At 50.1% G+C, this 13,848-nt stretch overlaps 1 protein-coding gene across 2 annotated transcripts in view; it reads left to right on the forward strand.

Moving 5' to 3' along the window:
* The first annotated feature begins 956 nt into the window (after nt 1-956).
* LOC119396880 (solute carrier family 12 member 8) overlaps nt 957-13,848 on the forward strand; it is a 44,283-nt gene continuing 31,391 nt past the window's right edge. The window contains exon 1 of one of the 2 annotated variants that reach the window (XM_037664238.2): nt 957-1,140. The gene's annotated coding sequence lies outside the window, so the exon portion shown is untranslated. The remainder of the gene's footprint in view (nt 1,141-13,848) is intronic. The other variant, XM_049417268.1, reaches the window with a different exon arrangement.

Consider the following 13,848-nt stretch of genomic DNA (forward strand, 5'->3'; position numbering starts at 1 on the left):
TGTCATCATCCGTTCCATCATTCGTGGTGCGGTCTTTAGCACCCATGCAGGTACGAATACGCGTACAGCTAATGGCGCTCGTACTTTCAATTTGCTGCGCGCGACACGTCCACCCCTGCTAATTAGCGTGAGCCGGCGCGTTGCCCTTTCGGTGCGTCTCGATCTAGGTCAGCGTGGGCGCTCGGCGGCGCCGAGAGGCGAAGAAAAATGCGCCGCGTTTGCTCCGATTCCCGCCAGTTGGCGACACTCGTGGCGTTATCGATCCGGTCGCAGGTGACGTTAACAGCGGCCACAGTGGCATGTTTCTCCCCTCAGCAGTGAAACTTAGCTTGGAAACCAAGCCATATCGTACGGCTAATCCTCGGATTCTCGGCAGAAAAATGACGTTACGCGTTACCTGGCTGTAAACAGTACGCACGTTGACTTGTGTCATTCAACACGCGAGATAAAACATTTGATAGCTTGCAAGCTTGACATGGGTGACGCTGTAATTTTTGTATGATAAAACTTTGTCACAGCGATCTCTCGTTTTTGAAATAAAGGTGCCGCGTGTAGGTTTTGCTGGTTGTACGACAACTTCGGAAGTGACTGTCTACAGCTGCGGAGTACGGAGAGCATAAATCGACGTCGACTTTCAACAGGAGTGACCGCTCTTCGCGTCACCTGTTGTCAGTGCCACGAAACCCCTAATAACCGATGCTGCGAGAGCTTATGCTTCATTTTTGCGGTTATATCACCAGGTGACGGACAGCTGTCGTATTCCTCTTTGGTTTCCCCTTTTCATTCGGTGGGAAGTGAGAATGCTCGATTTCCTCGGTCGTCACACAAGGTCGCATGGTGAAACCGTAGCGCTCTGACATCCGCCGGCCGCGCCTGCGCATGCCGGAGGCGACCGCCAGGCTTCCGGAGCGCGCCGGCGGCGGCGTTGTCCTCATGCGCTGCTTTTCTATCTTGCTAGTTTCTTTAGCGCCCACCGCCGTTGCGCACGCGCCGGGGCGCTAAGGAACACATCGCACGCGGGTGCCAGTCCCGCGGCGCCTGTGGATGGGTTCACGCGGGGTTCAGAGGGCAGCATCGCAGTCGACGGAGAGGGCAGCGCAGCTCACGATGTCTCCATATGGTGCCGGCTCTTCGGGTTAGGTAAGCGCCTTGCGGGCAAGCCGACGTCTGTGCTGTGCGGCGAAGCGCGGCGCTGATTCTCTTTCTTGGTTACGCAACGTCGGGAGGACCGCGGGCCACTTCGGGTTGAAGGACCTCTCTGCGTTTGTCGAGTCCTCTCGTGTGCAGCCTGACAGACGCGTTCGAGAACATAAAACCAGAAAAACACGAAAGAAGGCTTTACCTCCGTTGCCGGTCGATGTTTTTCTGGCCTGCCGCGCAAATCCAGAAAGCCAGATTAGGAGATTAACTTCGCTAGATTGGCGCTAGCAGACGACCGGCGATTACCGAGCAAGATGGACATCAATTTCGGCAACAGATGTTACGCTACAAGCCGAAAACATAGATCAGACAGCCGTGCACGAATATATCGAGTGACTTGGCGATGCTTCCTAATACTGCCGCCCACGCAACAGATATATTGCCTGTCCGACAATATATATATGTGTATCTTTAAGCGACAGCCCTCGTAGTCTGAATGACTGCTATAAACCTAAACAGTCCATTCGGTCTTCTCGGTACACCGAAGACAATGTCGCGAATTATCCCTAAGAACCTTTTTTTTTTTAAATAAAAAGATTCACATTGCACCCGATGTGCTCGCTTAGCAAGTAAGGTGTCACGCTGCTAAGCTCAATGGCGCAAGTTCGACTCCCGGCCACGGCCGCCGCATTTCGATGGGGGTGAAATGAAATCAACACCCGTGTGCTTCGATTTAGGTACTCGTTAAAGAACTCCAGGTGGTCGAACTCAATCCAGATTCACACAGTACGGGGTGCCTCATATTCATATCCTGCTTTTGGCAGGAAAAACCTATAGCACTTATTAGGATTCGCATATTTCGACAGCTTCAAAGAGTTCCGTTTCTAAACACGTAAATGTTCGCGTACTACTTAAAACGTCGTTAAACGAGCGAGTCGGTTTCGCCTTGCAAACTCAATACGGGACAACTTGACGGCGCCGTATGCTTCACTCCGCGAATGACGAGTGCTGAGGAGAAGACCTCGCCGCAGGAGACGGAGGGGCGCCACTAGAGGGAGAGAGGGGCTCAATCAAATGAGCAGAGGCCGTGGGTCTACGGAGATGGCCATTGTGTTGCGGGGAGTAGCACTCGAGCGGCGCGCGTAAAAAGGTCGTTTGTTTCGCTGAATGCGCGTGTCGCGGAAGCAATTACTTACACTTGGAAGAAGAAAGAACAAATCGCGAAAGCTGTCTTGTCATCAGCTGTTTTTGGACCGCGCCTTTCTCTTTCTTTTTTTTTTTCTTTTACTGCGGTTGTTTCTGAAGAATGGACGAGTTCTTGCAAGTTTTGTTACTCGTGTTAAGAAAGTTTAAAGAGTGCACTGCAGGTAGTTGGTCAAAAGAACTGGGCGCTAGGCGAGTTAATTCATTTTTGCCACGAATCGGTTCTAGCTCAGCACATGCACACAGCGTGAAGTGCCACCAAAACTGCAGGGCTAGAAAAGGGAAAGTTAAAACACGGGAAAGAGCCCAAACAACTATTAGTAATGTAGTTTAGAAGAACTGAGCACTGGGCGAGTTGGTGATCTATGCGCTTGCGCGTACGTGTGCCTTCCTTGTCACTGCTTTTTTTTCGCGCTGTTTTCGTCGTAAAATTGGTTAAACGTTGCCAACTTATTCATCTAGCAAATGGTGCGAAGAACGTCGTGCCGACCACTACCGAGAACACGCGAATTGTGGGACAAGTAAATTAAATAACTGAGTGTATAAAGCCATGGAAAACCATAAGCTGCAACAAGACGTAATTACGAATTCTGTTTCAAATAATAAAATGCCGAAAGAAAATCCACCATTAAGCATCGAATATGTTTAAAATATGCAGAACTATAGTGACGTGCTACGCAAAATACAAGATAGAGAAAGACAGGACAAAGCCCGGTTTGTCGCAGTATTTTGCGCAGCACGATACTAGTCCAGTATGAACCGACTAGTCCGCAATAAAGCTTTAGTTAAAATATACACGATCTCGTTTGCTAAGGTATTTAAAAGTTAGCTCGAACGCTCTTGAAATAGGTTCTCCTTCATTTTTATTTCGCTCACACTCATAATATTGCAGTTGTACTGAACTTCTCGTGCTAAAAAAAAAAAAAACACTAAATGATGTGATTACCTTACGGAAACTACATCTTTAAAAATTAACTTGAAATAGTGCGTATCGTGCGGGCGTGCTCTCAATGTTTAATTGTAAACACGAGAAACGAGACATTACACATAAACGAACGTTTTGTTGTGGTCTTGGTATAGAGAATTCGTGCGCAAAGTTCACCGTCCACCTGTGGCGCAGTGTGTTGTTCTACGGCCTCTTACGACGCAGTTTCTGCAGGTAGTTTGTTGAAGATATGAAGCATTTCATCCATGCTTAGTTTTAATTATAGTTTATTCATTTAGCCATAGGCGTGCGCTAAAAGGGGAAGGGGGGGAGGGCAGGTCGGTCCCGTACCTTTACTCAGACGGACTTGTACCTTCATTGTGTTAAGTGCACGGTTATGGCCATGCAGATTTTCGACGATAATGTCAAACGAGAAAACCTCACGTTGCATACCATGAGCTGTTTACTTCTCACTAGGGGTGTGCGAATGTTCGAATCGAATAATACCTAATCGAATAATTCGATTCGACTTTCGAATAGCTAGTATTCGAAGTTTCGGATAATTCGAAGGACGAATATCTAAACGGCGACAATGGCCAATGGTGCAACTTGGTTAGGGTGGGGAGGCTAACGCTAACATCGGTGCAGCAGGCCATCGTTAAAACTTCCACTGACATCCTGGTTCAAAAGCGAGCGCATGTTTAACTTAAAGGCGATTATGCCATTTCCGCGCGTAAAAAAAAAAAAGAAGATGAGCAAACTGTCAAGCCTTTCACAACTTCGCTTCCGAAAAGAAGGCACGAACTTCTTGTGTAGTTCGGCCGCGAATGCCGGAAGCGCCATAAAATGTCCAGAGAAGTCTCGATGATTGGCTCGATGATTGGCTTCACATGTGAACGTTTGTCCACGCTGTGCAGTCGCCACTGCGGCACCGCACCACTCGTTCAGAAACTACTATCGCTACGGCGCGTGTTTTCAAGTGCATGGAAACACCGTGACATCTCGGCGAGAGAACCTGAAGCCGGGTCATGTGGAACAGCTTGTGTTCCTGCATGACAATTTGAAGTCTTTCGGTAGCAGTCACTCACCGCGTTATGTGCCTGAGAACATGAGCAGTTTTCATTTCTTTGTGCTTTCTTTTAATTGTCAATAAAATATTTGTATTCGATATTCGATTCAATATTCAATATTTTTGGCCACTATTCGCCGCTGCCGTTGTGAGAAGCACGGCATCACTTCATTTTTATTTTTGCATCCATTGCGCAGCATGTTTCACCAAAGTGTGTGCGTGTGTTGAGGGGGAGGGGGGAGGCTGCGGCAGTGAAACTTCGCCCCCCCCCCCCTCCTAATGGAGAGCCCTGCGCTCGCCTATGCACTTAGCGGTTCACAATGTTGCTTCGCATTACTCGTTACAACGCCACAATTTGCTAATTCGGCAGGGACGACACATGTGCTTTAGAACCACAAGTGTGTTACGTCCTTAAATGAAAACCAGCAGATAATGAAGTCAAGGAAGGCAGAAGGGACGTTGAGTTTAGGTGTATTGTGGTAATCTCTCCCTCCCAAAATTGCTACGATACACTTAAAACAGTGCAATTAACGTCCGCTATACCTTCCTTGGCTTCATTATCTGCTGGGTTTCATTAAGGTATACTGTCAAACAGAGAAAACGAGCCCTCGAAATTCCCTTCCTTCATTCAGGTACGTTACATAGTAAATCGAGAGGCGGAAGAAAAAAAAAGCACACTGCCCTATCGCGTACAATTTCTGATTACGGACTTTCTGCGGCGATACAAAAACAGGAACACAGAGAAAATAGAGCATAACGCAATGATTCTGAATTATGTACACTTGTCTCATGTTATATATATGTAGCAAAAGCAATAGTGCGCAAGGATTAAAAAAATCAACCAATAACTAGTAACCGAGGAAAAGAGAGCCTGTTAGACGATCTTAAAGTACCACTAGACGAAGCAGGCGTTAATCGAAACCACGAATGGACTCTTCGTATGTGCAAGCTGTCCACCACCTTTTCCGCCTATGAAAGTGTAAATGTATAACCCGTAAATAGCCTTGGTCGTATTTCTATTTACCTTGCACTACCATCACCCATTAGTAGATCTGCGTCAGCCAGTGACGCGAAAAGACACAATAATGTACGATCGTTCTCAATGTGCCTCCCCCCCCCCCCCCAAAAAAAAAAAAAAGAAAGCAGCAATACCGAGCCTTCAAAAACGGATACTGCAGCAGAATGCCTCAGCGATGCTGTTATTGTTCCTCAGATACTTGGCGCAACCCACGTCCCTTCTTCTTCTACGTCTTGTTTGTATTCTTATTCATGTTCTTCTTCCTTTTCGTCTTGTTATTTCTTTTCTTATTAACCTCCTCCTCCTCCTCCTCCTTCGTCTTCTTCTTCAAACAAGGTTTCCGAGCTCGTCAGAGCCAAGCCCGGGAGCGCTCTTCATTTTGTACGTGGATACATCCTCGTCACGTCTCGAACCTCGCGGGCTATCGCAATTATTCCTCGATCGTGCGAGTCACTGCGCGTTCGCATTCAGATGGGCCCCCGTCCTTTTGATACAGTGACGCTAGCGCCGGTGAATACATTCGAGGTTCATTAGACGTCAGGGAGCAACTTGTATTTCTATCGCTTCCCACTGCTGCTCCGCCTTGGGCTAGACGAATCTCTCCTCTCTCTCGACGTCTGGGAATGGGCGACGTTTGGAAACTGCACTCGACGATGAGCTCGTGGGTAAGACACCTTGTGAAGCTATGAAGCATCACTTGTAGTCCGGGCTCGTTGGTTCGTCACTGTGACGTCATTATGAAACCTTTATAAACAGGACGCAGGCAGTGCAGCAGGTGACGCTCAAATACACACAACGCTAATTCACGGCAGCGGCAATATTTCCGGCAACAGGACCATATCATATGCCTTACAACAGAAGCATTACATTACGAAAGCAAAAAAAAAAAAAAAAAAATCACGAGTTGTCTAAGTGATGCGTAAGCATCGAGTTTTTTTGTACATTGTGGCCTACCTAGAGCGTTATTTTCATTTTGTTCTTTCACGGGCACCCTGTCACCGCGCCGATATGTGAGCGCGTTATTTTTTACCCGTCTACTTAATTGCCTATTTTGTTGCATGTGCATCTGGTGAAGGGAGGTGACTGCCTCTTTTCACCTGATGTTCATAAACTGGACGATTTCTTCGGCTCAAAGCCTCTTCACTTTGGGTGCCCTCGTTCGTATTTCAATATCAGACGCACTTGCGTAGCCAGGGGGTGGTGGGTGGGAGCGGGGGGGGGGGGGAGGTTCAAACCCCCTCCCCTTCCGCCCCGAAATCTTTCAGTTTTGCATGTGTATATATACGCGCACACATACAAATGCACGCATACATAGAGTATGATTGAACCCCCCGCAGCCCTTCGAAAAAAATTTCTGGCTACGTTGCTGATCACACGGTGCGTTTACACCAAAAAGAAAATGCAAAGAAAGGAACTAATGCTGTATGTGGCACCCGTTTGTCATTGAGACAAGATACGTTAGCTCTTCTTCAATCAGGGCAAAGCGAGCAGCGCACGCTTCACATTGCACCGTGCCCCAGTCGCACTAAGCGCGTGACGACTTGAATAAAGAAAGCGCCCCAACTGACAAACGTCACATGTAATCAGCTAGTCCGTGGCAAGCGAGTAAAGAGACATGTATGTCTGCGAGCGTGCAAGGACGCACATGCGCACTGCGACGTCTCGACACCAGACGCTCAACGTCGCCAGGCGTGACGATGCAGGGTTATCTGATTTCGGCCGCCCCTATGGTGGCTATGTAAAAGAGAGAACGATGAAGCACGTTAAATGTGCTTCATCGTTGAATACATTTATTCGACGTTGATATATATATACAAACGTCGAATAAATGTATTTTTTGTTTTTGTACATGCGCCTGTACTTCGTAAATCATATTTGTCTCCGGATCCAAGGAAAGTTCACTTCTCTCTCTCTCTCTCTCTCTCTCTCTCTCTCTCTCTATATATATATATATATATATATATATATATATATATATATATATATATATATATATATATATATATATATATATATATATATATATATATATATCTTCAAATGGGGGTGTTTTGCTTGAAGCAGGAATACACGTTGCGTCGCGGAAGGCTTCTTGCAAGTCAGGTCAGGTTACCAGCGAGCGCGAGCGCGAGCGACAACCACAGCCACCGATTGTCGTCTTCCTCTTTCACAACAACAGAGCGTCTGTCATTCGCATTCAGTACAATTATTCCCCGCGCAATAAGGAGCCATCCTGGCGACCTAGGGGCCAGAAAACACAGGAGGATCGTAGCACTGTTTGAGTCTGGACACGTGAACGATTTCCTGGCCACGGCGGCGATGGTCAGAAGATGGTTCCAGTGGCTCGATGAGGTAGTTCACCGGCGAAGTCTGCTGAAGTACACGATATGGACCGTGGAACTTGGGGACCAGCTTGGAGGAAAGGCCAGTAGTAGTACACGGCACACGCAGCCAAACGAGCGAGCCAGGATCGTAGGTAGTAGTGCTAGTGGACGCGTCGTGGTGGTGCTTCTGGCGCCCCTGGTCTTGTGTTGTGAATGAGCGTGCAAGTTGGCGGCATTCTTCAGCATATGTAGCTGCTTGGGATAGAGTTGTGGACTCTGAGGCATCGGGTCGGTACAAAAGAATAGTGTCCATAGTACAAGAAGGCTCGCGTCCGTAAAGTAGGAAAAAAGGGGAGAACCCAGTAGTGCTTTGAATGGCGGTATTATAAGCGAAAGTAATAAACGGTAGTACGCGATCCCAATTGGAGTGGTCTGACGAGATGTACATAGACAGCATGTCGCCGAGAGTGCGGTTAAAGCGTTCCGTCATCCCATTGGTTTGAGGATGATAGGCGCTTGTGGTGCGGTGGACGACGCGGCACTCACGCAGCAATGCTGTGATCACGTCTGAGAGAAACACACGACCGCGATCACTCAGCAACTCTCGAGGGGCGCCATGACGAAGGACGAGATTGTGGAGAATAAAAGTGGCAACGTCCTTTGCTGTCGACGAAAGAATGGGTGAAGTTTCGGCGTACCGTGTGAGGTGGTCGACGGCAACGATTATCCAACGGTTACCATCTGCAGTGCTGGGAAGGGGTCCGTAGATGTCGAGGCCGACGCGGTCGAACGGTCGGGCAGGGCACGGCAAAGGTAACAAGGCACCGGCGGCGTGTTGAGGGGGAGTCTTGCGTCTCTGGCATGTGGAACATGCCCGAACGTACTGTCGAATGAAACGGTACATGCCACGCCAGTAATACCGAAGCCTGATCCGAGAATAAGTTTTAAGGAAACCTGCGTGGCCGCATTGTGGGTCGTCGTGGAACGTCGAACAAATTTCAGACCGGAGGTGACGCGGAATGACGAGTAACCACTTACGGCCTCCGGGTGTGTAATTTCGGCGGTACAGCACGTCTTCGCGAGTGGTGAAGTGCTCGGCTTGCCGACGCAATGTCCGAGAAGATGGAGAAGGGGTCCGACCAGACAGAATGTCTAGAATGCAAGCAAGCCAAGGGTCCTTGCGTTGCTCAGAGGGCATGTCGGAGATGGTGAGGGCAGTGGTATCACAGGTAGTAGGTGTGAAGCTGGCAGAGTCAGGAGACAGGGGTGAACGGGAGACGGGCGTCTGCGTCTGAATGCTTGCGACCAGAGCGATACACCACGCGGATATCGTATTCTTGGAGCCGTAACGCCCATCGGGCGAGGCGACCACTTGGATCCTTTAGTGACGACAACCAGCACAGGGCATGGTGGTCAGTCACGACGTCAAATGGGCGTCCGTACACGTAAGGCCGAAATTTCTCAATCGCCCAAATAATGGCAAGGCATTCCTTTTCAGTGACAGAGTAGTTGCTTTCGGCTTTGGTAAGAGTTCGGCTTGCGTAGGCAACGACGTACTCTTGGAAGCCATCTTTCCGTTGCGCAAGAATAGCGCCTAGCCCGACACCACTAGCGTCTGTGTGGATCTCGGTGGGTGCAGATGGGTCGAAGTGTCGCAGAATAGGAGGTGACGTGAGGATGCGACGCAGTTCGTCGAAAGCGTCGTCACAAGGGGGAGACCACGCCGAAAGATCACTAGAGCCAGCGAGGAGCTTGGTCAAAGGAGCGATGATGGTAGCGAAATTGCGGACAAAGCGCCGGAAATAGGAACAAAGGCCGATGAAGCTTCGGAGCTGTTTCATGGTAGTTGGTTTTGGGAACGCGGAAACGGCTGTAAGTTTGGTGGGGTCGGGAAGAATACCGTCCTTCGAAACCACATGCCCTAGAATCGTAAGCTGCCGAGCGGCGAAGTGGCACTTCTTCAGGTTCAATTGCAGTCCCGCAGCGGAGAGGCAAGCAAGAACTTGCTCGAGGCGGGTTAAATGGGACGCGAAATCGGTAGAAAAGATGACAATGTCGTCTAAATAACAAAGGCAAATATTCCATTTGAGGCCTCGAAGGATCGTGTCCATCATACGCTCGAAAGTAGCAGGCGCGTTGCAGAGGCCGAAGGGCATGACTGTGAATTCGTAAAGGCCGTCGGGCGTAACAAAAGCCGTTTTTTCGCGATCGGCCTCCGCCATGGGCACCTGCCAGTAGCCAGAGCGCAGATCTAAGGAAGAGAAGAATTCTGCTCCCTGTAGGCAGTCTAGGGCATCGTCGATGCGCGGCAGAGGATAGACATCCTTGCGCGTGATACGGTTGAGACGGCGGTAGTCCACGCAGAACCTGATGGATCCGTCCTTTTTCTTCACCAGCACAACTGGAGAGGCCCAGGGACTGCTGGACGGCTGGATTATTCCACGCTTGAGCATATCGTCTACCTGTCGATCGATGACACGACGTTCGGAAGATGACACACGGTATGGACGCTGTCGCAATGGTGCATGTTGACCGGTATCAATACGGTGGACAACTGCTGACGTTCGACCCAAAGAAGGCTGGTCGTGGTCGAAGGAGGCTCGAAAACGCTGAAGGAGTTGGACAAGCTGTTTCTGCTGCACAGGCGTAAGGTGGGAATCGACAGCTTTGCAGAATACGTCGATAGGATCAGCTGTGTCAGTTGCAGAAGTGATGGCACAAGGCAGTAGTGATGCCGTGTCTCCAAGTGTTGTATCGTCGAAAATGTCAGCAAAAGTAGTGAGGCTCCCCAGACATTCGCCGCGTAGTAGGAGCGACGGGCAAGCAGAGACGTTGCATGCGTAAAGTGCCGCAGAACCATTGCAAAATTTGATGACGGCAAACGGGAGGACGAAGGTTCGGTGACGCGCACTCGTTACAGATGGTTGAAACAAAACAGTAGAGTTAGTGGCAGCAGGCGAAAACACAGGCACTAGGACGGCGGACAAAGGCGCGATGTGGACGTCAGCTGCGGCAAACACTTTAGGGGGACTGCGGTCGTCGAGGTCAGGGCACGGATTCGACAACGTCAGTTCAGCACGAGCGCAGTCTACGAGGGCCTGATGGGTTGAAAGAAAATCCCATCCTAGAATGACGTCGTAGGATGATCGCGGAAGAACGACAAACTTGACGGCATACCGAACATCTTGAATCACAACACGAGCTGTGCACTGAGCCGAAGGCGTGATGTAATGCGATGTCGCTGTACGCAGGGCAAGATTCGTAAGCGGCGTGGTCACCTTTCTCAAACTGCGGCACAATTTCTCACTAATGACAGAAACGACGGCTCCTGTGTCGACAAGTGCACGTACGGCGATACCTTCGACTACTATATCAATTTCGTTGGGCGGATGAAGAGGTCTTGAAGAGTTCGACGACAACGCAGTTCTTGCCTCCGGAACTGCGGCTGTCAGTTTTCCTCTCGTGCGGGGCTAGGTCGGCGAAGCATCGGAGAGATGGATCGGCGACGGGGCGAAGACGAACGGCGTGAGTCGAAAGGGCGTCGAGGGGAAAACGAGTCAGCGACAGCCGAAGAAAGTCGTTGGGAATGCTGGGCAGCCTGATAATTGGAGGAAGCCACACCGTCCTGAGACTGGAAGCTGCGACGTCGACAGTAGCGGGCTATATGCCCCGCAAAACCGCACGCGAAACATATCGGCCGATTATCAAAGGTGCGCCATGGGCTGACGGCAGAAGGTCCGGACGGCGAAGTAGGATGGGGTACCACAGTGCGTGTGGGCGGCGGCGTCGTGTAGAATGATCCGGTGGCCCGGTAGGCGCCAGAAACAGATGGAGCCTGTGGTCTGGCAGCGACGGCCGCGTAGGTCAGCGGTGTAGTGGCAGGCGGTGATGGTGGTAGTGCCTGCGCGACTTGCGCCTGAATGACCTGACGAAGACGTGGTTCCAATGATGTCGCTGGTTCAGGTATTTGGGCGACAAGGGAAAGTTGACGGGCAACTTCCTCACGGATGAACTGCTTGATCTGTGGCAGTAAAACGGTGTGATCAGCAGCGACGTCATCGACAAGGGCGGAAACCTCAGCTGTAGCCTCGGCAGCATGGCGCGTCGAGACACGCTGTTTTCGCAACTCGTCGTACGACTGACAGAGTTGGACCACATCGGCGACAGTCTGAGGGTTGCGAGCGACAAGCATCTGGAACGTGTCGTCGTCGACTCCTTTCATGATGTGCTTTATCTTGTCCATTTCGGCGAGAGATGGGTCGACGCGCTTGCATAGGGACAAGACATCTTCGATATAGCTCGTAAACGTCTCGTCCCGGCGCTGGACTCGGCTACGCAAACGCTGCTCCGCGCGAAGCCGGCGCACGGCGGGACGACCGAAGACCTCGGTGATGGTTGCCTTAAAGGTCGACCAATTGGTGATGTCAGCCTCATGGTTTTTAAACCACAGGCTGGCCACATCAGCTAGGTAAAAGCGCACGTTGGTGAGCTTGTCGCAGTCGTCCCATTTGTTGGAAGCGCTTACGAGTTCATACTCAACGATCCAATCCTCGACGTCGTGCTCGTCGTTGCCGTGAAATACGGGCGGGTCGCGTTGCCGTGGCACGCCAGTACAGAAGACTGTCGTTGTGGTGGCAGCAGCTTGCGAAGGGCCAGGAGCAGTCATGTTGAAAGGTGATGGTAGCGTCCGATTGCGAAGTTCCAGGATGATGGGTACCCCGCACCTCCACCACTTCAAATGGGGGTGTTTTGCTTGAAGCAGGAATACACGTTGCGTCGCGGAAGGCTTCTTGCAAGTCAGGTCAGGTTACCAGCGAGCGCGAGCGCGAGCGACAACCACAGCCACCGATTGTCGTCTTCCTCTTTCACAACAACAGAGCGTCTGTCATTCGCATTCAGTACAATATATATATATATATATGCGCACGCTCGGAGGAAACGTCGTCGACGCAAGCTTGGCAGGACCGCTTGTTCTCTGATCGATTTCCTGACCAAACAGTCGCGCTAAACTTGTTCTCATCGAACAGTGCAGGCAGCATCCCGGAGACGCGTCACATTTATTGCTCAGGCTGAGCACGACCGACGATATTGCGTGGCCGAAGGCTTGCATACGAGAGACGAGGCAGGCTGCATTGTGTCAAGGCCGCCGTCGAACAAGATCCGCTTCGTGGGCGACGCGTTCAGAATCGCCTTGCTCGCGAATCTTTATCATGCGATTTTTCTATCTCTTATCTGTTTGCCCATCACTCAATCTTATCTATTGGTCAGCTCTAACGCTGTACAAAAATCTGAGTGAGTGAGTGAGTGAGTGAGTGAGTGAGTGAGTGAGTGAGTGAGTGAGTGAGCGAGCGAGCGAGCGAGCGAGCGAGCAAACATCCAGCTAGAAAGGCACACTGTACGCACTGTCTAGGCCAGACGCGATGCGCGCTTTGCGTCTCTGGACTGCCATGAAAGTTTTATGACACAGGGAATTACAGAATACGTTGAATTCTCCATAGAAGATTGGCTATGTATGCACTGTAGGAATGAAATTAGTAGCTCCTGTTGGCATGCGATGCACGTTATCGGATACTTCTGCGGTCGCCTGAACTATATATTGACGCTGCACACCGCTGCAAATGGGCGGAGCATATTTCATGAGCACTGCATGCGATAAAGTCCACTCCCACCAGTGTCTTGCACTGGCTAACTCCGCCCTATGCCGAACCACTTCGCTCCTCCCACCCCTTCCCCTAATTATTTCTCGTTCTATGAAGAAATATGAAAATGATAAGTTATCGGACCAAAATTTGAAACTATATGGTACCAAGATTAATAACAGTAACTTCAGTTCCGGTGTTTATAAGAGTAACAAATAAAATGAAGCGATAAACTGCGTCTGTACCAGAATCGAAACGTGATGTCAACACATTTTGTGCACCCGCATATAGAGGAGGAAGCGCCGTAAATGTCCACGCGGCGGGGCTTTAAAACCGCGTCGAGGCTTCTGAGCACCTGCGTGTCATGTGTTCCCACACGCGTTCGAAGCGTACGTCAATTTCGACTTAATATACCGCCAGTAGTGCGCCGGTTGTCTCACGAAGACGTTGAGCAATATTTAAATATATACTCTGTAAGAAAAAAAAGACCTTTGACTTTATTTTTGTAGTCCTGACTTGCTACATATACA

This window comes from Rhipicephalus sanguineus, chromosome 6 (assembly GCF_013339695.2).
Source record: "Rhipicephalus sanguineus isolate Rsan-2018 chromosome 6, BIME_Rsan_1.4, whole genome shotgun sequence".
Classification (NCBI taxonomy): Eukaryota; Metazoa; Arthropoda; class Arachnida; order Ixodida; family Ixodidae; genus Rhipicephalus; species Rhipicephalus sanguineus.